At 43.4% G+C, this 25,778-nt stretch overlaps 1 long non-coding RNA gene across 1 annotated transcript; it reads left to right on the forward strand.

Moving 5' to 3' along the window:
* Positions 1-1,654: 1,654 nt before the first annotated feature.
* Positions 1,655-24,050, forward strand: LOC138110072 (uncharacterized). The gene is made up of 3 exons (XR_011150779.1): positions 1,655-1,783; positions 11,490-13,196; positions 23,472-24,050. It is a non-coding gene; the product is annotated as an uncharacterized lncRNA (long non-coding RNA).
* Positions 24,051-25,778: the final 1,728 nt, after the last annotated feature.

A 25,778-nucleotide genomic window follows, 5' to 3' on the forward strand; every position in this document is an offset into this window, starting at 1 on the left:
TGCACCATCTATTGTACACCTGGACATCCAGTTTGAGAAGTAAGATTGGTGGGAAGGGAGGTGCAAAGTACTTTTACAAACAGAATGATTTTCTCTCATTCTGGAGCTTTTGAAAAGCTCCATGAGAGCAATTCCTTATACAACTCCTAATAAAGGAACTCCTTATACAACCCTAACCTCACACTCTTTCCACTTGTGTATTTTGCTCTGTTTCCCTTAAGATTTTCTTGTATTTCCATTCCGTTGACCCTGTTTTATTTTTCTCTCAAGGCTCTGCCATGTGCATTCGTCCTGCTGACATGGTAAGTTTTTCCTTCTCCACTGAGAAATGACTCATTATTACAGTGGGGGTCCCAGCTCTTCCCCAACTGTGTACAGATGCCCTTTGAATCGAGCTTTGAATGAGCTTCATGAATAATAATACAAAAATAACCCAGTGATGCGATTTGACTTTGGCTCTTGCAAACCTATAAACCATCTTCAGCACAATTGGTTAAAAAACTCCACCGTGGAGATGAGTTTGCCAAGCCAGAAATAGGCTCTGTGCAACCTCTTTACAAGACTCAAACCCTGGCAAGTGGGGAAAGTAGGTCATTTTTGTGACATGTGGAGACTTGGGCAAGGCATCCGTCGCTCTGAGAGCTGGGAGACATCCATATCAGCACCGTGAAGGTGCCAGAGTCCAGATGGCTCGTGCCCAGCAGGGGAGGGCAGAGCTCGGAGGCAGAGGGTGTTGATGGATACGGAGCAGGCTGGGCTCGGGCTGCAGACATCTTCCAGCTCAGCGTGGCACAGGGGCAGGGCAGGCCTGCACGAGAAGCAAATGTCTGGAGCACTGCTGCCATATGGAGGGATGGATGGCTTGGATTCGTGGTCTGTTTTCCATTCAGGAGGTGGGTGCAGGTGGATGGGGGTGGCTGGCTGGGCAGCCCCACCGGGGAACCACGCACAGGGCTGTGCTGCCTCTTTGGGCTGGATCATGGGGCACCGACGGGAAGAGAGACCCAGCAGCCCTGGCTTTGCCTCTAGTCCATGGCCTTGCTCACAGCTCATGGACAGAGGAGTGTGAAGGCTCAGCCCATGAGGATGGGGAGATGAAGTGGATGAATTTGCCCCACAGGATCTGCTCTGTGCAGTGCAGTTATGTGCCTTTAAGTGCAGCTCATTTGTAAGCAACGCTTCAGTCTCAGTGGACGCGTTCTCACGGGTGCTTTGGGGTTAATTTTTCCTCTTCTTCTTCCGCCTGCCATTCATCAATGACTGCCAGACAACGAACCAGTCTTCTTAAAAATTTTTTATTTTTTAATTTGCTTTTCTGGTTCTCTCCTTTCAACCATTAAGCTTTTTTTTGTTGTTGTTGTTTATTTCTTTGTGGGTTTCTTTTGAGGGAGAGGGGAAATGCTTCTTTTCATGAGTTGTACTTCATGAGAACAGTCAGTTCATAGATCCCTTTTTTTTTGGTTGCCATGTCAAGTGTGTAACTTCTATAATTCCAGTAGTATCCTTCAGGCTAGAAGCTCAAGCAGGATGTGCATCTGAATGGGCAGTTTTAGCCCTGTTGGCTTCACCTGTGCCAGTCTTTCAGCTGCACCTGCATCTGATTTTGAAGGAGCTCTGATTTGCTGGTGAGCTGATTTGAGTCTGAGTCCTCAGCAGTTACTCCACCACCCACTGACATCTCCCAAATATCCTTTCCATCCCCTAGCAGCCTCTCTCTGAAATGCTACATTGGCCTTGCAGGGACTGAGGGAAGAGAAGAAAGAGTTCTCCCTGACAGTAAAAGGTATTTATTTTTCTCCTCTTTTTTTTTTTTTTTTTTTTTTGGTGTTTAGTGTCTGTTTGCTCTGCTAGTGAAGCACAGTGTAAATAGCAGAGCCATTAAAAAAGTGGGTGAGCCCCTCCTTGCTCTGGAGCTGGTTGTTGTTGCTTTGGCAGCATCTTTGGGAGCTGAATGTACAGCTGGTCTGGCACTACTGGAGCCTGTTACTGCAAAAGTTGATATTTTTGGTCCTAAAATGCTTGTTCTTAGGAATTTTACTGGCTCTGTGTGTGTGGAACAGGACAGTAAAATTTGCTGGGCAAACAAGGCTTTAACCATCCTCTCTGCAGATTCAAGGATTATGTATAGTCCTTTCCTTCATGGCCTGGTGAACACAGCAGAGTTTGATAGAGACCAGATATATTATGATGAATACAGCTGTACAATAATGGTCTGGTTGCATCTCTGCCAAAGTCATAGATCAAATATGGTTCAGCATTTCCATGTTTTGACTAAACTGAGATCCTGAAATATTGTGTCTGCTAATTGTGACTTAAAAGCTTGAACTCAGTGGCAACCTGGCAGCTGACTGTGATTAATTGTCATATTTTAGTGCCATTGATGTTATGGACCATAAAGTTTGTTTCAACAAAATGCCAGTAAAAGCGAAAGTTAAATGTATTAAAAGACAGGAATGGTAAAATGGTCTGGGCAGAACACCAAGCTTGGGACTGGCATTTTTTTTCCTTACTCTGCTGCTGAGTAACTATAATAAATTTCCTAGGTTGGGGTTCTTTTTTGTTGCTTTTTTTTTTTTTTTCCTTTTTTCTTCATCTATACCCAGCTCAGGAAAGGGACTGTCCCTTCAAACCCATCTGTGTGGTGGCTTGAGAAATGGGGCTGTAAATCCTGCAGGGTGTCTGCGTGTTCCTGGAGTAAACTCATGGTAATTCAGCCTCCCCACAAGCATGTGTGAAAGGTGCTTCTGTCTCAGAGCACACAGCCACTGAGCTGGGAGGAAAGCCAGCTGAGGAAGGTCATGGATGAAACTGGGAGGGTGACCTGGGAGCCAGGCAAGATGGTGATGGGACTGGTCACTGTCTGAAGCACTACTGGCACAGGGGGACCATTCCTAGGCAGGGTCACCTCTCCCAAGTGCTGAATGGTGACCAGTGCTTTTCTTGCACCTGACAACACAGGGACACCTGGCTGTTTCATGGTGAGCTCTGTGCAGCCTTTGGGGGCCACAGACTCTGTCCATGGCTTCTCTCTGATATATCTGATTTGGGTTGCCCAGCCTGACCTGCTGACAGCCAGACAAGAGCCCCTTCCTGCTGCTTCTTCATGTATTAAACTTAAAATCACTTCCTTGGGACCCTGCATTTCATTCTTTCAAGACTTTTTCTTTCCTTGGCAGTGAGATCACCTTCTCCAAGTGTTTGCTCCCCTGCAGTGCTGCAGTTTGCTGCTCTATCATGTGATGGATCAGGTTAAACACAACCCCAGTTCCATGGTGTCTTTAGGTGGAAAGGGGGCTTAATTGACTTTTTCAATTAAGAGTTCTTCAAAAAATAATTTGAAGAACTTGTTGATTTTACTGAATTTTGAGACTGCCTGTGGACTCCAGACCTCTTCAAAAACATCTCTCAGCATAATGTTTTAAAAGAGATTATTTCTAGTTGAGATTCCTTATTTTGTTTGTCTAGTGATAAAAACAACAGTGACCAATATGGGAGATGGTTTGACTCGGGTTAATGTTGTGTGCTGTGTTGTTTGCTTGTGCTGAGCATGGGGAAAACAGATACTGACTTTGCCCACCTGGGAGAGAGATGGGTCTGGCTGTGGCATGGATTGAGGAGATATTGATCAAGAAAATCTCTTTGGAGGGTACAGAGACTTTAAAGGAGAGACCAGGTGCTACCTGAGATGCCCCAAATGCCCAAATTAGACAGAAGGGTGTGGAGTTCTGTAGGTCCTGTGTAATTTTTGCCAGCTCCAGCTCTCATGCCCCAGTGCATCCCAGATGGACCAAGGTACCAATCTGGGTTGTTAAATTGTGCCTGTGTGTGTCTCCATCTTTTGTACTCCAGAGGGGGGGGGTCTGCACTTTGCTTCACCTTTAACAGTCTGGTAAGTGGATAGACCCACAAAAATCTGTGTCCAGTGCTCACAAAATTAGCTTCTGTTTCATCTCAGCCAAGTCCTCTCGTCCCTACCAGAGCAGCTCTGAGAGGCTTTCACTTGAGACAGACTCTCTCGCTATGTGCCCTTTTGAAAAAGGATTTAAATTCCTAATTTGAGTGTAATCTCATCCCTTTGGTGCTGAGCAGAAAGCTATTAAGTATGTCAGAGACATATTTTAGCTGTAGGAAGTCCTTAGCACGAGATCTTAGACAGTTGGACTGCTTAAGCAATTCCTAAATGCCTCTATATTTCTACTGTTATTGTATCTTTCCCCTGTTGTGTTCACAGAAGATTTTTTAGGAGGAGATTGGCAATTAATTACAGTAACAATAATGATGATTATTAGCTGTAATAAGGATAGTGATAGAACAGAGCTTAGCATCCACATAAAACGCCACCAAACCTAGATGAATGAAATCACTACAGGAAATATATGAGTATTAAATTCATAAAGTAATTTCCTTCAGTGTTGTTATCACATCTTCTAGTGTAATCCAAGAAAATAGATGTTCACGTGGCAGCTATAAATATTCATCTGAGCCAGGAGATTTCGGTCCCTCATCTCCTGCTATTGGTTTTTCCACTGCCAGGAATTGTTGTGTTATTCCCCTCAAAGCTGAGTGTGGGAAGGCATCAGGTGCACAATAGCAAAGTTAGAGATAGCGCTGGCTGAAATTAAATTCACTCCAGTTGAATCCTGATGAACATTTCTTATCTCCAGAGCCACTCCTGCAGAGAAATGTTTTTATAATCTATTTGGCCATTATGAGGAATAAAAAGGGCTCGTGGGCCTGTTCCATCCTGGAGTGAAGGATGTGGACATGTGCAGTGCCCTGCACGAAGTGCCCCAGATCCTGCTGGCTGGCTCTGAGCTCCTGAGTTAATGCAAACAGTATTATGTTCCCTAAAGGAGTTTTGTAGTTAGAAAGAGTTATATGGTAATAAGAGTTATATAGATGCAATACACCTGGGGTGTATAAAAATGCTCAAATTGCAACCCTTTCAAAGAAGTTATCATCCTTGGAAGTGGCTATAAACATGTGTGAGCAGGAACTGAGGGCTGAAAGGGGAAAAAAAAGTCAGCTGAAGTTTTCCATTCCCGCTTCCCCTGCCCCTTCCTGTGAAATTCAAAGTTATATCAAAGCCTATTGAAATAATTCAGAGCCCTGTATGATGGAGCAGTACCATCTTATGGGGAACCATAATCCTGGTAAGAAGCCATAACCACACAAATAACCCTTCTCTCTCTCAAAATAAATAACCATAGCAAAAAAAAAAAAAAAAAAAGAAAAATCTACAAATGCAGCTCTACGCACAATATTTCATTTTTCTTTTAAAGAAATGTGTTGGGAACCCTATTGATGTTGCTTTAATTCATTTTATTACACAGCTATTTATTTTCTAACCCTCCGAGGGAAATAAAATAAAAGAACATGTACCTGTACTTTTATGTTAAAAAAGTTGGCTTCCATTCCACTTCTGCTTTCAGTCTGCAACCTGTTCTTTGAAAGGCAAAGTAGATTCAAATATTTGCTTTATTTGAAATTTTCCTCCTGAAAAAGGATGTAAAGGTGACTGCTAAAAAAGTTTCATTGTAGAATGTAAATTCCTTTTGACAAAAACCTGTTTTCCAGCAGAAACAAATCAATGCATAATCCAGTCACCCTCACTTCACATAGCAGTGGAGCCATGTTATCTTTCATATAAAGTTAATTTCAGAGAGAAATTTCCTCAGCTGTTCTGGAAGAATGAACATGGCAAGGCCTTCACAAAAACCCAAAGTGAGATTTCAACAGAAAGCATCAGAAAAGCATAACCCCCCCCCACCTCTTTTACCATCCAGATGTATACAAACCTCACTGATCTGCACAAGCAAGCTGGAAAATCTCCCTTCCAAAAGGCACAGCAATGGTAAAAATGCGAAAAGAGAGATTTTACTTCTTTTCCTGTGTAACTCAACTGAGTCATTTCGACTTAGGTTTGAGTGAACAAAATAGAATTAAAACAATTTATCATAATGATCTCCCTTTGAGGTGGGTTTATATCATACTTAAAATGCATTCAAGGCACGTGATGTTGATGAGCTCATGTGGTGTCTGGTTTCCTGCTTTTCCTCATGTTTCTTAACCCAGTGACACATGTGGTAGATGGTTTCCAAACACACAGGGACCTCTGGGGGAGGTATTTTTACCAAGGAACAAGAGGCAAGGCAGCTGTAGATGTAAAATGCTTGCAAAACTGGTTGGATGTATATTAACGGGAATTATTATGAATGGCTTTTTTATAAGCAGTAATAAAAAGTTAAAAAATGAAGTGAGTGCTGCTTTTTTGAGAAGCAAGTCAGTTCCACTTCCTTTGTGAAGTTAAAGACGTTTGCCAAGCTGATAGCTTTGAAACACAGGCTCGTTTCAGGGGAGCTGTGCTTGCACAGCAACAAAATAAGCAAAATTTGAGATACCTTTTTTATTGCTGAAATCAAAGTCTCTTTCAACACACTCAGAAGCCTGACAGGCTGGATGGAAGATGAATGACAGCTGTGGGGGAACAGCTCAAGAGTGTTGTTCTTAACAACACTTTTACCTCTAAACCAGGTAGAGCAATATCCATGAATTAACCACCCTTGCTGGGACTTGGCAGTAAATTCAGGCTACCATATTCCATTGATTTAGCATAACTACAGTCACATTTATGGCACAAAAACGTTGAGTTATAATGTCATTTTTAACCTTGCTCATTGATTTCTAACTATGTCAAGTTGAAAGTGGTTGTCTTGTGAACAAACCAAGAATTGTAGATGTCAAACAGTTTCTGTGATAAAAACTGATTCCCAGCTTAACCAATGAATACATCTCAAGGCTTTTTACCCTACTGCCTTATCAAAAGAAGCCCAAATAACATTTGTTGAAGGTAAGTCATTTGTACATCTCTATCCATACTGATCACCCAAGCTTGCCTCTCATATAACTCCTGATAAAATTCCTCAAAGGAAAGCCCTTCCAGGCAGGAAACACACCAACCTTTAGATGTGTTTTAATGCATCAGTGTTGAAATTAAGCTATCTGCATTGCCTTTGGAAGGAGATGGAGGGCACAGGGTAGGAGAAATGTGTGTGTAATCCTCTGACTCTGGCTGGAGCAGTCCTGGTGCTGCAGGGCCACTGAGAGCAGTGTGGGGCTGTGAAATGCTGCTCAAATTGTTCAGCTCTCAGCATGCCAGTGTGAGTGCTTCAGTGGGATTTATCTGGGGCAAAACAAGTTGGAAGTCTGTAAGATCAAGGTGGGATTATCCCAGGAATGGTTCTTGGCATTCCCAAGATTTACCCAACTCTGCCTTTGCTCTCAGAGCCTAAGAGCTTTCACCTGAACTTCACAGGGCTCGTGGTGGGAGATTGAGGGGGGATTATTTTTTGTGGTTTTGGGGAGCAGGCCCTTGCTTTCTTTTTGCTGCTTGTAGCCAGCCTACTTTCCTTCTCAGAAGCAGCAATAATGATGGCTCTGGCGTGGCAGTGTCACTTGCTAAAGTGGACACTTAGGGTTTTGGTTTTGTAGCCTGGTGCCTCCCTCTCTGGTCACTGAGTGCATTGTGTGTTAGTCAGGAGCACTGTCACAGATCCATCCAGAACACAAATAAAGCTGCCTGCATGGGGGCAAGGGAAACTGCTCTTCCTTGCAGCTGTGTGTCTTTCTATCTCAAGAAATCAAACTGTTTTGCAGAAGTGTCTTTCAGCACTTTGTCAAAATCCATCCTGCTGGCTCTTGCAGCCAGAGAGGGTTACTGAGCTGGTGTTGAGTGGGGCTTGAAGATAAAAATTGACAGCAAGGTCTCCTTGCAGCGGCCAAGGCTCAGACACCCAGTGCTGGTGCTGGCCCTGCTCCAAAGTCCTGTGATACAAAGGCACAGAACACTGGGACAAGAAACAGAAGATTTGCTCTTGGTCGTGCTCTGCTCTGTCTCAGCAGACTGGGAGCTGGAACCTCCCCGGCTGAAAAGTCTAAACAGGAAAGTCATCTGTGCCATGAGCTTTCTGGGCTCAGCTGCAGGGCCAGCCTTGGGCCTTTCCTCCCCTCTGCATCTGCTGCCAGGGCTTCCCTGTAGCTCCATTCCAGCTGCAGCAACTCCTTCCAAGAGGCAGGAAGGAGGTACCTGGGCAGAAGGAAGACACATCTCTGGATAGAGAAAGCATCCAAGGGGGCAGGTTGAACTTCTTTCCCCCTCTCTTCTGCTCATGGAGCAGGTTGAGCTGTGAGGAGCACTCACCTTGCAATAAATTCAACATGGCAAAGAGGCAAAAGGTCCCAGCCTCCTGTTTCTCTAATGCAGAGCAAACATTAAAAAAAGATGGGCAGGGAGATGTGAAGAGAAAATTCCTGATTTGTTTGCTTGTATGCAAGTTTCTTTTTTCTTTTCTAAACTGCACCTGATATATTTTTATTGGACCAAGATGTAAAACCTGGATTTGATTGCAGTCATGATTTCTGACCCACTAAGTGTTACTGAGAATTATCTCTTGAGGCAGAGTAAGTATTTAATACTGCATATCCCTTGTGTTCAGTCATGAAAGCTGCCTACAGGGTCTAACATTTCTAAATTGAGTGATTATCTATTGGTAATTGCACTCTCTAGACAGACCTGGGGAACAGACATATGGTTAGAAGAATGGCTCCATTTTTTTCTCCTTCCTTTTCTTTGGCTGCTTACTGCTAACAACAGCACTTCAGCTGTTTCCAGGCTCTGAAAAAGGTTGTGAAATCTGAAGGAGTTAGGAAAAAAAAATTCACAAACAGCAGCTTCCCTTGGCAGAAATGTTGTTACCACATCACTTCAAGGTGCTTCTATGCCACACAGTCAAGCTGATTGGAGGGAAGTCCACACACCGAGGTCTAAAATCAAACTCAGTTGTTTTCTTCACTGGCTCTACTAGGCTGGTGCTCTGTTATCTGAGCAGATAGAGGACATGTCTCATTTCCAGTATAAATCTGTACAGGAAGAAATGAGTATGACTTGACCTTTGCACCTTAACTCTGTTTGCTGAGTCTTGCCTCTTCATCTTGCAAACAGGAATTAGAAACGGCCTTTACAGCCTGAGAAGTCCCATGGTGTTTATAATAACTCTGATTTCAGGAGGATAGAAATATGCATCACAGAAAGTGAACTAGGGCAGCATGGCTTCTGTAGCTGCTGATCACAGTGAAGAGTGGTGGCAAAAGCTGTTGTATGAAAGAGTAAACCTTTGGGTCTGTGGCCCTTGTACGTGGAATATTCCAGGCAGCTCCTGTAGACCTGCCCAAGACTTCAGCTACAAGAGAATTTGCAAATTCCCTGCTAATTATCAATGCTCAAGTACTTTTCAGTGGCTGTGGTGATTCTACTTTGAGATCTAAATGCTTTCATGGCCTAACTTAAAGCATGGAAAATCTGGAACTAATATGCATATGAATCTATGAAGTCAGTGTGCACAGCTTTGTGCCCATTGAAGCTGTGATAACCTCACAGCTACAGCTCGAGCAAGTATTTTGAGGCATCACCAACCCTATTCCCTGTGGGCAAGATTATGGCAAGTCCCTTGAAGTTTAAGTCACCTTCTGAAGTCAGCACTGGAGTGATGCAGTGAGGGATGAAGGAATACGAGGAGGTTAATTGGTGTGGATAATGATGTTGAATCAGTACTGCAGCAAGGGAAAGTTTTTCTCCCAAATGCAGTTTGACTGGAGATGTACAAAGCATCAGAACCTGAATCAAGATCTGTGAGCTGCTGGCTGTCCTTGGAATCTTGGAAAGCTGTGTGCTGCTCTCAGTGGCATGCACGTGGCTTCATGCTCTAAAGGGATCTTCACAGAGTGTGAAAATCCACTCTGCAGAACCTCTTAAACTCTCACTGCAGTGGCCTTTCCCTGCCACCAGATCTTGTAGATCACCTGCTTCTCCCTCCATGACACACAACCTTTCTTTACTTCTCCAAGGTGACCTTTGAGACAGGGAGCTGCTTCCACAGGACCAGTGAGGAGGTGGTTGTTTAGGGCTTCTGAATTTCAGTATGACAGTGTTTGGCGTGTAGATACAAATTAAAGGATGAGATGTTTGGGTCAGAAAAAGGCTTTTATTTATGAAGAATATTCTTGCTGACTGGTGGTTCTGTGGTTAAATGGATCTGTCATCATGCTCCTGAGCTCTGTAAATAAACAGCACCCAAACATTCAATATTAATTTGAAGTGTTACATAGGCATATGCTAATATTGAAGCACCATGACATGTTCACAGATTACACAGCTGGAAATAATGGAGAGTTTTTAAGAAATACCATCCCATCTAAAATTACTTCTCTGGGGTGGGGGGGAACCTGACAAAACCTCATCACCACCAAAAAAACCAAAACCAAACAAAAACCCCAAGCTGGCAAATTTCCATGGATAGCAACTGATCAGCAGAAGTTGGTCAGACTTTCAAACACTTACTTGACCTGATGACAGAGTGTTTGTGCCCAACAAGTGAGCTCTGTGTCCTAAAGCAGATGTCCCAAACTGCTGCTGTTTTCTGTCTGTGCACCCCATCCTTTTGGCAGAGGAGCAGAGAGCTGTGGAGTGATACCTTCTGAAACCACCACAGGTGGTGTGACCTGATGCACCTGAGCCCTTTGTTTACAGCCATCCCCTTCACTGGAGTCACAGCCTGTGCCTGAGAGCATTGTCCAAACACTGCTTGAGCTCTGTCAGGGCTGGTGCTGTGACCACTGCCCTGGGGAGCCTGTTCAGTGCCCAACCACCCTCTGGGGGAGAACCTTCTTCTAATATCCAAATTAAACCTCCCCTGACACAATTTCAGGCCATTTCCTCAGTTCTGTCACTACAGAAAAGAGAGCAGTGTCCTCACCCTCTGTGAAGAGACTTGGTGGCCTTGAGATGCCTGAGTGTTTCCAGCCTTGATCCTTCTGACTTTTTGGCTAGCTCTCATATCTTAGTCCTGAGATATGCACTACCCAGATGGGAGGGAAATCATCATCTAGGTTTTGAGATCCAGGAGGATTCAAAAACTCTGGTGTAAGGAAGGGGGAAAGGTATGGACATATGTCTCTAGAATTAATCCTCCAACTGAAATTCAGTCATTAGTCAAAAACCCAAAAATATTCTGGGAGCTGAAGCTAGAATCATTAGTAAATGACTAATGATTACCTTTTAATCACTCTAAGGGTGTACTTTGTCCCAAAGAGCTTTGCTGGAGTGGCTGAAGCCTGCACAGGTGGATGAGTAGCAGAGTCGGTCAGCAGTGGCTCACAGCCCACCCGTGAGGGGAAGCAGCAGCCCCTGAATTATAGGAACTTACAGAAAGACTTGAGTAATCACACTCTGGGACTGAGCTAAAGCATTCCACAGGGAGCAGGAAGGGTTGTCAACCTTCCAGGAATCTCAGCAGGGTAAATGGCTGCAACAGGCTGAGTTTTTCCTTAAACAAGAGCTTATTAGAAGGGCAATCATTGCTATGGCAGGCTGATTCCTTGGCCCTTTGCAGGGTGGTCTGCTGAGAGCTGGCATCTTGTTTTTCCTTTTACAGATGGATTTTCAAGCGTGTGAACCTGTGGCTCAGATGGCTGAGGGTGGCAGAGCTGGCACAGTTAAATCTGAAATTCTTCTCAGGTGGTGCAACCACAAGGCACAGTCAACACAGCATCAACAGCGAGCCTGGGCAGCCTGGTTTATGTTGTGGCTTGTCCCTGGATGAGGTGGGCTGGTGACTTTCTTTATGGCGTCATCTTAGTGTGTGTTTCACTGTTGTGATCTGGCAGTGGGGACCTGATTCATCCTCTCTGCCTCTAAAACAAGCACTTTTATGCTGTCTGAGACTCCTTCCAATTCCTCTCCACACCACATCATTCTGCTCCTTGGCAGCCTTGGACGAGCTAAGGACGGAGAGGAAGCAAAAGCCCATCTAGCAAAGACAAACAAATGAACAACGCACACGAAAGCAGCTTGCCTTGGAATTTAAATTGGTTGCTAACTTTCTTCTGGTTTTGGCAGGGAAACGGATTATTTCCAGTGCCCCAGCCTTAGGAGCTTGGATGCTTTTCAGTATCTGACTAGGGCTTCAGTGTTGGGAATTTTATTGTCTTCAGCACCTGCAAAGGCAAAGCTAATAAGTTACTGAAGTTTCAAGGTAGAGTTTGATGCTGTTTGGTTTGTTAATTGAATATTTAGCCTGACTTCCTAAGGAGGCAAACTTGCTGGCTGTTTGTATATGTCTTGCCATTAAATTTTAAACTGAAAATTAAGTAGGAATGATACCCAAAAGGCATAAGAAGTGTCCAGGTAGAGATGGGAACTCATTCCTGACCTCCAGAATGGATGAAAAAAGGCAATGTGAGGACTTTGAATATTCCTGGGCAAATCCACATAGAATTACGCTGCCTGAGGGTCCAATCCACAACAGAGCCTGACCTTGCACCATGTCCTGCTGCCTTTTAAGACTTTTCATGAGCCATTCAGCTGAATGCTTTTGATCCTTGCATGGCAAATACCTCATGCCTCCCATGTGAAGGCAGAGGGGTCAGATCATCTTCTTCCTGTTCATTCAATTAAAAGAAATATTTTTGCCTGCTTTTTTTTTGGTGTGCATTAGGCAATGGTACCTTGTCAGACAAAGGCATAGTTGTATAGAAGAATGGCACTAGAACCAATGAGACACCAACTTGCAATTTTTCCTACCTCTTCCAACAAAAAAAAATCCTCCTAAAATGGTCAATATTGCACTAAGAAGAAATCAATTCCCACAAGTAATAAATATCAGACAGCTCACCAGGGCCTTTACAGTTTGTTCCTATTCACATTGTTATTTTCAAGATGTTGGGCTGTTGTGCAGAAATCAGGATGAAAGAGTTGGAAGCAATGAAAGTTGATTACAGCCCAATTCAAGACATTTAGAAGAAAAATCCTCACAAGTTCTTCTGAGCAGGGTCACACAAAGTGTAGCGGGTTCAGTTGCTTTTATTCTTGTGAACAGAGTCTGGAATCAACAAAGACTTATGCAGGCACCTGGCTTTGCAAGCAGAATAAATTTCTACTGCCTGTGCATTTAAAGCTCACTAGCCTTCAAGGGGACTCTGCCCAGAGCATTGAGTTAATCACATCTCACTGGAGATTTTCAGAAATGGGTCTAGCTAAGGGTGGCTGCAGTAATGAGCTGAGCTGAAAGTCTCCCTCCTTCAACTCCTCCAGAATCTGTGCTTCTATGGAAACTTTTGAGGATCATTAGAGGAGGAGAGGTGTAAGTATATTTCAACTTCTGGCATGGCTGTTTAGTCCGTCAAGAGTTATCTTTCTCCTTCCAGTAAAGAGATGCCAGTAAAACGCTTCATTGGGAATAGATTCTGGGCCTGTGGCAGGAGGTAAAGCAATAAGAAAGACAGTCATTGAGGTTTTATGGGGGTGAAAACCAGACACATCTTCTAAAGAATTGCTCAATGTATTGAACCAAACAAGTTGCCTTGGTCTCCGTGTTTGATCCATGCCAGAGTGGTTGGGAGCAATGACTGCAGAGGCACTTAGCAGTCAAAAGATCTTGATACATTGATTTTATACCCTGTATTGTCAGTCCAAGCCTTGCAGGAAGACTAGGCTCAGCTTTGGGGGTTATTTTTATTCCTCCCATCCCTGTCAAAAGCTTGTGGGTGACTCTCAAGAGGTAGAAGAGTTTGGTGCTGTTTGGTTTAGGCAGCGAAAATGGAGAAGCTATTCCAGCAATTAACTTCCACAGGAATATCCATTTGCATGCAGCTACTCAGACAGGGACATTTTTAGGTGAGAGGAGGCTGATGTGGAATGCTCTGTAGGTCCTAAAAACAGAGGAGATGTGCATGTGAGCTCTTCTGCATGACTGAGAAGGAGCAGTGATCCCATATTTCTCTTTTCTTTGCCCTCACCCTCATGTGAGGGTGCAGGCAGCAGAGGCTCCAGCCTGTGCCAGGCACTGAGAGGAAGCAGGAAGGGATCTGGAATAAATGAGTCTGTGTCCCTCTCTGTGGACAAATTAAATCAGATAAATATGTGAGGGTATGATTCAAAATTGGATCTCTGCCAATTGCCAGTTGTCCTTAAATTATTATCACTTTATAATTTTCTGGAATAAGGCTGTTTTTTGATAGTTGATGTGATGACCTTCATGTCCTGTGCTGAATCAGAAGGAGGGAGACAGAACATCCACTTTGGAAACACATTTTGCAGGTATTGATGTTTGTGGCTCCATGAACCACCCAGTAAATTCTGCTGCAGAAAGACTCTGGCCTTAATATCTGCACAGAACAAATTCTAGTTCGGTGTAGATGTAAGGAAAAAGTCTCAAAGTTCAGATAGAATCCAGATATGCCTTCTAAATAAACCCAGTTATCACGAGCGGCCAAGCCACCACTCCCTTTTGTTTGTAGCGATTAATAACTCACACCCTTTGTGCATTTAGGATTAATGTCAGGATTAACACCGAGCACCAGGTCTCCCCTACCGAGCGCAGAAGCATAGGAATTTCAACACTGCGTTGTAATTAACCCGTGTGAGCAGCAGAGGGTAGTGTATGTCACAGAAAAACTTTCATCTGGCTACCAGAAGCTATTTCGGAGTGTTTTTCAGAAAAGCAGATTGATAGGAAGCATTTAAAGTGAGAGCAGGACGGCCCCTCTCTGCTGCAGTCCTGTGTGGAAGGGCTGCTGCGTGCAAGCCTTGGCTGCTGCATTGTTTAAAGACGATTTAAAACTGATATTTACTTGGGTGCAGAAGGTTTGTCTGTGGTTAAATGCTTCAAACTTCTGTGCTGCACCAAGGTCTGATGTTGGATTTGAAGTTTGATTTCCAGGTGTCCAGGCAAAGGTTTTCCAGGGTCCTGCCTCTTGTGCATCTCAGCTGTGTCCCCTTCATGCTGGGGACAGGCTTGAATATTCCCTGTGCTCCTCTCAGAGAATTTGCCTTGGAGAGGTGTCCCAGCCCACCCAGAGGTCACCAGGGTCAGCCAGCCTGGGTTGTTGGGGCTGTAGGGCTCACACAAAGTCATAGAATCATTAAAGTTGGAAAAGACCTCTAAGGTCCTCATAAGGTCCAACCATTAATTGACCCAGCACCACGGTGTTCACCACAAACCATGACCCCCGAGGCCATATCTTCACATCTTTTGAACACTTCCAGGCATGGTGATTCCAACCACTGCCCTGGCCAGCCTGTTCCAGTGCCTGACACCCCTTTCAGTGAAGAGATTTTTCCTAATATCCAATCTAAACCTCCTCTGGAGCAATTTGAGGCCATTTCCTCTCATCCTGTCTCTTGTTACCTGGGAAAACAGACTGACCCTCACCTGGCTACAGCCTCCTCAGGGAGCTGTGGAGAGCAATATGGTTCCCTTTGAGTCTTTTTTCCTCCAGGTTAAACAACCCCAGTTTCTTCAGCTGCTTTTCATCAGAGTTGTGCTCCTGACCCTTCACAAGCTCAGTTCCCTTCTCTGGACGTGAAAAAATCCAGCTCCTGCTCAGTGTAGAAGTAGCTTTAAAGAGTTCAGTCCCATGGGGGTTCAGAAAGCATCTGCCTGGACATAGTGTGGGTTAAACACTGTGAGGACTATCAATGCACCATCCTCTTCCCTCCTTCCATCTGCACTGAGATGACTTGCTCTGGCTCTGAAGAGCAAATCTGTGCCTTCCCAAGCTGCTCCTGCTTTTCCAAGAGTATTTGAAGAATTGAAGTGGTGTATAAGCCTCGTTTGTGTTGCTATTTTACCTCTACAGCTTTCACGGCTCAGGATTAATTGTAGCAGTCCCAGTGAAGAACGTCTCACCTCGTCATCTCAGTGCCTCTGGAAAAGAGAGCTCCAAACAGGTCATCAGTGATGGCAGAATTTCTTTGCCTTTCTTGTAACTTAAGAGAAGGAAATTTGGTAACTGGCGCTGAGGGAAGCTGCTGGAGAGCAGCTGTGCTCTTTGAGATAATACATAAATATTTGCACATTAATATTTACAGATATACGTGAGAGTTTTGCTTTTGCTTTTTTTCTTTGCAAGGAAGTCCTTGTATAACAAACACTAAATGGAGTATAGGCAAGAGCTCAGAGGATTTCTTAGGGATGCTGGGAAGACCCATCATCACCTGCTTTCTCTCTTTGATTGATGCATCACAGCAAATACCCTGCTGGGAGACATCCCTAGTCAGGATGGTCTTTCTTGCATCTCCTTTTGGATGAAAAAGGTCAATGAACAGGCTGTTCTTGACCTTTCTGGTTTCCTCTGGAAAATTTGAACAGTAATTTAAAAATTTCAGAAAAAAGAGAAGATCTCGGGAATTACCTCTATCCCCCTTACACAGACACATCCTGAATGTGGACAAGCTGGCATTTAGCAGCACTGTTTAATTAGAAAACTCTTGCCAGTTTCTGCTGGCAGTGATGATGGAAAGGAAGTCAAAAGGAAAAGGAAGTAAAAAATATTAAGTGATGTTAAGGTAGATGAGGAGAATGGGATGTACAAGCACTGGAGCACTTTCTGGGCAACCAGCTGTGCCTGGACAGGTTGTGCTCAGTTAGAACCATGGTTCTCCCTGCTGCTGACTTTCCCTCTGACACAGAAATGCAAAATAACGTGATCTTTTTGTCTTAATAAAGTGGATTTTTCTCTCCCATTTCCTAATGAGGTTCCTGAACACCTGCCAAGAGGCTCATGACATGAAATCTTATGAAGCCCATTTCCTAAATGGTTGGGGTTTAATTTGGTCCTTATGGCCCTGGATAGTTTAAAGACTTTTGATCTGCTTAATCACAGTTATTTGTTTTATGGTCTGAGGCCTTTGGGTCTTGTGCCACTCATTCACCCATTTCTCGTGCTAAAACATTACTTTCTGTCCTTAGTCATCATTTTGGTGATAAAGGTGATTTATAACTTTGCTTTTCCCTACTCAGAGGGGGATATGACAGCTACAATCCCTCAGGTGTACTGCACCCTCCATCAAGCAAACCATTAATTCTAGCACAGCAAAGGTGTCAACCTAACTGGTTTGGAGGTCCTGAAACACGTGTATCTCCCCTTAGATAAATGAAGTCAATTAAATCTCCCATTAAGATCTCCTACTTCCACAGATGGTCTTTCTTTTTCTCGTATGATAATCATATTAAAATTGCATGCAGAGCCATTTGTACATTTTAACATTAACATTTGCTGCTCCAAATCAGCTGGGGGAAGAGGGAATTGTCACAGTTTCCATCAGCCTCTTCTGCTGTCACTGTATTCCTTCCAAAGGGAGCCACTGCAGCCCAAGTAATCAGCAGCTAAAACGTGTTTGCCCAGGCAGGTGAAAAAAGGAAAACGGTGGATCCAGGATTTCCTGGGACTGCACTGGAAAATGGAAACATGTTTTCTGAGAAATTATTTCTGAAGGAAATGAACAGGGCCAGGGGATGCCATGCCCAGCTGGCTCTTCTCAGAATTCTGTTGAGCCAGTACTTTCAGCAATTGAGAAAAGCAAATTTGAGCCTTAGAGTTCTCTGCTGCTCTTGAATCTGGGACTGGCTGGTGTTGAGTGCCCTCAATTTTCACTTGTTGTGATGACAGGATTGACAGTGTTGGAGAACACAGCAGAATGAGGTTGGAATTGGTCTCGGGTGTCAAGTTGTCTGTAATAAAAAACAGCACCTCATACCCTCTCAGATGGTGTGAAGCTCTGTCTTTAAGAGGTTTTTTCTTTCCCTCTTCTTTAATCTCCAGCTGGGACTTGATTTAATGGAAGTTTTTTCTAATTGCCAGTTTAGATATATTAATGGCCAATTTCCCAGCAGCTTTTCTTTTTGTCAGTGTTTTCCTTGAGCTTCAGGGTACTTTTCTCTGTCTCTTGTTACAAACCAAGAGGAATTAGGTCCTCTCAGCTCTCTTTGCCAGGCAGGGGAAGCCTCATTGCAAAAGAATCATTTTTCATCCACATCTCATCCTCTCACCGGTTTTCTACCACATTTCCCATTTCAGCCTCACCCTCTTCTAGATATAGAATAATTTAATTCCTTTGTAAAATAGCTTTGCTATATCTTTATTTGTGCCTGGAAATGCATAGGTGCCCACCTTGAGTTAAGAGAGGTCTTACCAAAGGGCTGACAGGTGGATTTTGGGGTACAGCTCATCTGTAGTAGCTGTGCCTCCATCTCAGGTTTCCTGAACAAATGAAGTTCATTGTGGAACGACCTGTTTATTTTATTAGTCATGAGGAACTTGGGTTTCATCCTTGCACATGCAAGGCCATCCATGGGCTCCTAAACTTGGCAGTCTGGGAAGAGGTAGAACAAATTCAGCTCTAACTCACACCCAGAGTTCTCAGTGATTTCATTATCTAAGAAAATATTCCATCTGTGGTACATCATATATGTCGTTCCTAGTGGTTTTCTAGGAGAGGAATGCCCTGCATTTACATCTCAAGGACAGAATCTTCATCAAAACTTAATAAAGCTTTAGTTTTAATTCTCATTTATTTTACTTTACAACATTTGCAGACAATGAGCTTTACTGCTTTAATGAAATATTTCTTATTATAAACCTGTCGAGTCTGCTACAAAAAGAACACTGATTATTTTTTCAGTGCGTGCTGAGGGGATTTAATTAATTTTTTGTGATCACCTACTTATAGTTTATGTCACAGCTTTCAAAGCAACCAGACTGGAGGGAATTCCTTTTACATTAGCCCACTTGCAGCAAAAAGGGCCACACAGTAAGAATACATTGGTGTCAACCTCAACAACTCTTTTTGGTGGTGGGGAGAGAGGTGCTGGGTGCTCAATAATTTTTGTTTGTCAACTCTCAATTTAAGTATGGGATTAGAAACAAAGAAACTCAGATCTTGTAGTACTCCATCATAGCCTTGGGCAGTTTCACAGCTCTGAGTCACTTTCCTCATCTGTGAAAGGAGAACATCATGGAAATTCAGTAATGTGCAAGCGTTTGGCTTTAAAATTGATATGTATAAAACTAAGCAATATGGAGACAATACATCAGCCTCTTCTGAAGCAGCTCCCACTAAATCCTGTGCAACAGAAATGTGGTGAAATTCAATACTAAACAACAAGACATGGCTGTGCAGCAGTTTGGGACAGAGAAGGAAGAGGGGTTCAGATGACTGAGCGTGGTACTTATTTTCTGTATGTAGTGAACTGGGAAAACAAAGCAGCTGGGAATGGTGTCCATAAGCAACCGTCTGGCTGACAAGTCATGGGAAATGTCCAAGCCCAGCCTGAGCCCATACAGATCTCCCTGACCTTGGTATCCACCTGCAGTTGCTTGTTGGCTTCCTCTTTTTAGGGAGATTTTCTGGACAAAACCATACCTCTCATCTTTTAACTTTTTTTTTAAGGCACAGAAAACTGGCCATTTTTTCCCCAAAAAAGACAGCAGGTATCAGTGATATCTGCACATGAGAGCCTAATAAGAGTTTTTGGTCCAGAAGTAGTATATTGTTTTGTGGTCATTTTCTCTTAAGCCTCAGGGGCTGAAACTTGCATTTCCTTTGCTTCCAAGCCCCTGGCAGAGGGAATTTGAACACACAGTTGTGGTGTGGCCATGTCACCTGAGCCCTGGTCGGTGAGAGGAGATGGTTTGTTCAGATTCCACATCAACTGAGTTTTTCCTCTTCTTCATATACTGGAGCCTGGATCTGGTGCATGGCTGATGTGCAGTGGAGTCACTGTGAGACCTTTTTTTGGCTTCAAGGGCTTTTCAGGTGGAATTTCTTATGAGAAATGGATTGTCTGGCTTGACTGACAGCACAAACTCTGGAAGATGTCTCAATCCATGAACTGTAGGTTTAAAATTGCCCATCACAGCTTCCCTGCTGAAGGGTGACTCTAGTGCAGCCCACATCTCTTTGAGCCACAAAAGCTAAAAATCTAAAAATCTCAGAAATGGCTTTTGGTTTGAGAGCTGGATCAATACAAGTTAGGACTCAACTTTGCAATACAATTGAGCCCCTGGCTGCTCAAAAAGTGCTGCTACCGTGATGAAAAATAATGACAGCCATCATAATTATGGCTTTTGGTAGAAAGATTTAATGCAGAGAGAGTTGAAGAACTTAAATGTCGAAAAACTTACTGTGGTTTCATTAGTGCTCAGGTTCTGCCTTCCAAAGGAAAAGTGGCCAGTGTTAATTTGGCTCTCAGCATTAGAACGAGCTCCTAAGGTGAGGAGAGCCTTCCTCAGCTGTCAGAGTGGATCTCATGTGGTTTGCATGCCCAGCCTCTCAGCTGCTGGCTTTTTAGGGAGGCTGCCTGGGCAGTGCTGTGTTTTCCTGATTTCCCTCTCTCCACGCTGTGCCTCTGCTGTGTGTGTCCTGCCACACGCTGCGCACGCCGGGCTAATGCTGTAAATTACACCATTGTGTAATTGTTCATAAAAGCCTCATCAAGCCACACGTCTCTGCAAATGACACCAGAATGCCTGCTCAAGTGGCACATAAGTCAATGGGGACTGTCCAAGCTGAAATCTCTCAGTAGATAGTGAAAATAATTATTGGTACTTACAGTCTTACCTCCAGACTTTATTGTTTCTGTGTCTTATTTTCAGAGGAAGGAGGGGACAATTGCCAGCACTTTGATGGGGATATAAAGTGAGAGTTATTACCCACTGTTTAGTACTTGGTTATTCTTTTTCATTTGAAAATTAGGAAGAAAAATAACAGGGAAAAATAAAACCACATAAAGCCACACACACAAAAGAGAAACTTGAAAACATGACCTGTTTGGGTAGGATGGGTTCTCTGTCCTATACCGACATTTTTCCCTAGGCAAAGTCACCTCATGGAGTCAGGAGGCTTCTCAAAATGGCCATGAAGGTGTTCCTTTGTAAGGTAAATTATAGCTGGTAAAAAGCTGGAAGTGCTGCTGGTTTTGCTTTACTTGAGGTTGTGTTGGTCATTAGAAAGCAGGGAGTGTATCAGTGCCAAAAGAAGGGGGGAGTATTGGAATATTGTACCTGAAGTGAAGAAAATTCCACTCCAAGATGAACGAGGAGAACAGAAGTCTCTTACTGAAAATGATTTAGCAAGACTGAGAATCTTGTTTTGGTGGGGAGTGAGAGTGTGTGCCTGGTCTACAGAGTAGGACATCTCCAATTTCACAGTTCCTGCCCTGACTTCATTCACAAGATCTTCCTCTTGTGGCTACAACCCCACAAACACCATCATTCTCAATCTCAAAAACCAGACTTCCACTGGGTTTTGGCAGTAGATCTCAAATACATCCTTTTGGGAAGGGGAGAGTGGATAGTCTGAGCATGGGTAGACAGGTGGAAAAAATAAATGTAGCCAGAATATTTCAATTTTGTAGAGATTTTCATCTGATGCAGCTATGCAAAACAATCTGTGCTCTCTCTGCCATTAAAAGGGTATGAAGGGGTGATGGTGTTAGGTGGGACCCCCGTGTTCCTCCATCACTGCTCCCTTAGACACCCCAAGTCCCTCCTGATTATGGAAGAAAGGTGTGGGTACCATGCATCCCCCACTTTCCTCCTTTTCACCCTCATTCCTTCCCAAGTAACCTACCCAAACCTACCCACTGTTTTTATCCAGTGCTCACAATTTTGCTGTGTCCATCCCCAGACTTGCTGTTTCTGATATGGTTATTTGCTATTTCTGGTATTTGCAATCCCATTTTTTGCAGCATTGCTGATTTTGTTCCCCAGGTGCTGCTGCTGGCCTTGCTACACTTGGATCCCCAAAATGTCCCTGGTGTTCCCAGCTTGGTACCCCCCCAATCTGGCCACTCCCCACAGCACTATCTGTAGATTTATTGGTTTCTTACATTGTTATTTAATACATTCAGGACTTTCTTGTGTCATGCCTAGCAGTTTTCCACATCCATCCAGTTATCCAGACCTCAGCCAGAGCTTTGTCCTCCGCCTGCAGGCTCAGCACTCCCAGCAGGGACCTGCTGGGCAGAGGCAAGGTGGGCATGGAGGAAGTGTTGCCTCGCTCCATTCATTTCAGTGCTGATTAATCTACTTTCTTTAGGCTTTCTTTACTGGAAAAGTTAACTCTTTTAGCTTATATTTTATTAAAATAGAGCTTTTGGGGGCTGAAAAGCCTCTTCAATCTCTCCAAGGAGAATATAGGCAGAAGGTACAGGCACATCCCCATTAGTCCTTGTCACAGACATTGTTGCCTCTCTGCTCAGGATCAAATTTCTCTAGCAAGTCCTTTGCCTTGCTTCTGGAGACTGTTTATGGCTTATGTCTCACATCTCTCCCTGGGAATCACTTGTGACAGGAGCAGCTTAAATCCCTCTCAGAGAAGCTGTTCTTTTGGAGAGCGTGTCTGATTTCGGAACTGTGCACCAGCGTTTGGTCAGATCCCTCGGCGTCCACTGCTGTCCAGGATAATGCTGTGCAGCTCAGCCTTATTGATTCTCAAATGAGACTGAGCAGTGCCTTAGAAGGATGCTTAGCTTGATCCACCAGTGCACATTTACTGGTTTAGATGTGAACGAGGGGAGGAAGAGCACCCAGCAATTCTTCACTGACTGCTTACTTTGGCTGAAGTACCAATATGTAAAATTAGGAACTTTTGAGTCATTACTTGCATATATTATTCAGTTCTTCTTCAGGGCTGATAATTTTTCTGGAGAGAGGAGTAAAGGAATACCTTGAAAAATTTAAATTATAATTTTTTTTTCCCATTACATAATACAAATGTCTCTGTGACTTTCCTAGGGGCTGCTTGCTTAAGTCAGGAGCACCTGCATGTGGCAAATATTCAGGGATGAAGCTTTACAGCAAAAAAAACCCCAAAATACCAAACCAAAGCAACCAGAAAGGAATTTTACCTTTTATGTTCAGTGAGACCAGACCAGGAGGGAAAACTACAAGAATGCAGTTCTTCCTGTGTCAAAAATAAATAACAAAAGAAAGGGGAATTCCCCAAATCACAGTGATTAGGTACTAATTCTGTGAACTGAGGTCACCCCATACACTGAGCTCCAGTGGAAGGATAGCACAGTCAGGGATGGATATGTCCCAAATGGCAGCTCCTGTAGGTAAGAGTGATTACAGGGAGCCTATGGAAAGAAATAATGCTTGGCTATCCATATGTGCACGTGGAAAGCATCCATCATCATTACTTATACTGTGCAGACTCATTAACATGCAGCTCACAGAAGCTAATGGCTAAAAAATCCATGTTTCTTATGGAGAATGGGAAACAAAAAATATTTTCCCCCCTTCAAGCTGTTTGGAAGATAGCTGTTTCCACCTTGAAACATTGTCCAGAGGGGGGGGGGGGGGGGGAAATAAATGGGGGGAGGGAAAAGGCAAGGAAGGGAAAATAGGCAAATTCCTGTTGTGAGCAGTAGGCTCTGAAATGCTCTTCTGGTCTGCTTTAGGAGAGAGAAACAGCTCATAATGAAAAAGGGTGGAAGAAGCCATCCTTAACTTTTCAGTTTGGCAAGAAGTTACTATTGTGGAGTGGCTGGGCCAGTACTACTCACCTAAAGCATGTCCCATGTGTTTTCTAGATAAACTGATGGTTTCGTGTCGTCTTTTCCTTTTCCAAGCTACTTTGGCAACTGCTGCCCAGCCTGTTCCACACATTCCTTGGAGCAGGTTAACACTGAAGATCCCCTCATGATTTAGGACCAACAGTTCCCAGAGCTGAAGAACACGTACAACAAAGGCAGGGAAAAAAGTGGCCTTCAGTTCCCATCAGGTTTCAAATCCAACACCCCAAGGGATCCAGGATCTGTTTGAACTGGGATTTCTTGTGGGAAAACAGAACCACTCTCTGGGGATTGACTTGCTTCAGACACAGATAGCAAGGATGCCACAAAGGCATGAGGTAGCAAAGGGTTTGGACAGTGCTGTGCAGCCCTGGTGAAGTGCAGCATCAGTCTGCAATGCAATCCTCTGACATTTAATTTAACAACTTGGTGGAAATGTGTTGCTGACAGCAAGATTCATCCTTCTCAATGATGGGGAGAGATCAGCACCTCTGCAGAAGCATCTGTTGCATCCCTTGTTTTATGGGGTGGATCATCCTCTAGATTACATGCCTGGCTAGCCTGTCTGACTGTCAGCTGGTTAAGAGTTGGTGAAATTATGCTTTGCTTGTGTCACTTGCATCCCTTAAAAAAGCCTAAAAGAGACAAAAAATGCAAGTTGTTTGTTTATTCAGGCTGTAAGGATCCTTGTAGCTCATTATCAGGACATAGTGCCGTAGAGAAATGAGTTTTATTACGGCTCACTTGGGGTCTTCCAGCTTTTGTGTGCCTTATTTTTTCAAAGTCTCAAACTTCTCCTACACCAACTTCTCTGACATATTTTTCATGAAGTAGAGCCAAAAAGGAGGAAATTATTTTGTAGCCATAATCAGGAAGGTCAGGAAAAGGAATGAAAGCAGGATATGCAGGATTTATACTCATTCATTCCTCTGAGTGTCTCCCAAATAATCTGGGAGGAATTCTGTTTCAGGTATTATGAATGTGCTGTGATGAATAACGTTGCAATTTAAACATTATCAGTGCAAACTGGAGGGGGGTTCAGGGATCACACACAGGCTGCTGAATGGGAGAAAGGGATCTACTTAAGATTCTGATGTGTTTTCTGCATGAGTCAACGCAAGATTGAGGCGGTAGGTGTTTGAATGCCTGCCCACCTTTTATTTTATAGATAATGTAATTATATTCTCACTTCAGCTCACCTATAAAAAGAACTCAAATTTGCAGTAAAAAGATCTTTACCCCTTTTCTGCTGATCGTTGCTTAGCAAAGTATTTCACACAAGAGGTTTGTTATCTTTAATAGCACTAAAATTACTTTAAGCAATTACCTGCATCATTTTAAACTCTACAGAGGTTATTAAAATATTCTCATGGCAACTATAAAAAAATACGAAAATAAGTAAAGACTAAATTGCACTTTGTCTCAAAAAGTCATTTGCCTTAAAGCATGTTTGGTCTTTAATTTCTAAATAGGAATCTTTGTTTCCTGAATTGAATGCTCTCCTCTATGTTTGACCTTCCACATTCCAACTTTGAAGGTGGGTCTTTTCTTACAATAACCATTTCAATTTCAGAACAAACAGAAAAAAACAAACATATATTGCAAAATACCTGCACGGTCAACCTAACAATGAAATCCCAGTAATGAACCTGAGCTTTGAAAATCTCCTGTTAAATCTCTACTTACTTTAGTATGAGAAATTAGAAATTCACTACTTAAGACTCGATGTCATATCCTACATGTGGCTTTGATGACTTTTATTTCCCTTTAGGCAGAAATTTCTTGTAGCACCCAGTGGCATAGGCCAGCTGAGGAAGGACTTCCCACTACCGAGGTTTGCTAAGTGTTGGTCTGGACTCCCACCAGGAAAAGGGGAATTGCACAAGAATTTGTGGAATTATCAAAAAAATCTTGTTGCTTTACATCCTAGAAAATGATGCAGAGCAGCAAGAGTCTCTTTGGTACCTGTGGTGCATCCTCTTTACTGGTGCTCTTTTGATTTCCATCTCCCACATCAACACAGTGGAGCAACGTGGGGCTGAAGGAGTGGCTTTTATAGAATAATGATGTTGAAGGAAATTAGCATGGCTCTAATTAGGGGATGAAAGGAGCAATTAATTTAGACAGTTTTGACTTCTGTGCCAGAGACATCACCCCAGCAGACTTCTGGAGCAGGACAGGAACATTTCAAAGCACATTGTTACAGCATGGCAAAAGTGTCAGTGAACATAAAAGCAAAATTAATTGAGAGAATAGAAAATCTAGAGCAATTATGTTACCATTTCATTTATTTTTACATGCCCTGTTGAGATAGCAGATTTTAGAATCCACTGCAATTCAGAATCCCATTTTGCTGCACAGTTG

This window comes from Aphelocoma coerulescens, chromosome 4, assembly GCF_041296385.1.
Source record: "Aphelocoma coerulescens isolate FSJ_1873_10779 chromosome 4, UR_Acoe_1.0, whole genome shotgun sequence".
In the NCBI taxonomy this organism is placed as follows: domain Eukaryota; kingdom Metazoa; phylum Chordata; class Aves; order Passeriformes; family Corvidae; genus Aphelocoma; species Aphelocoma coerulescens.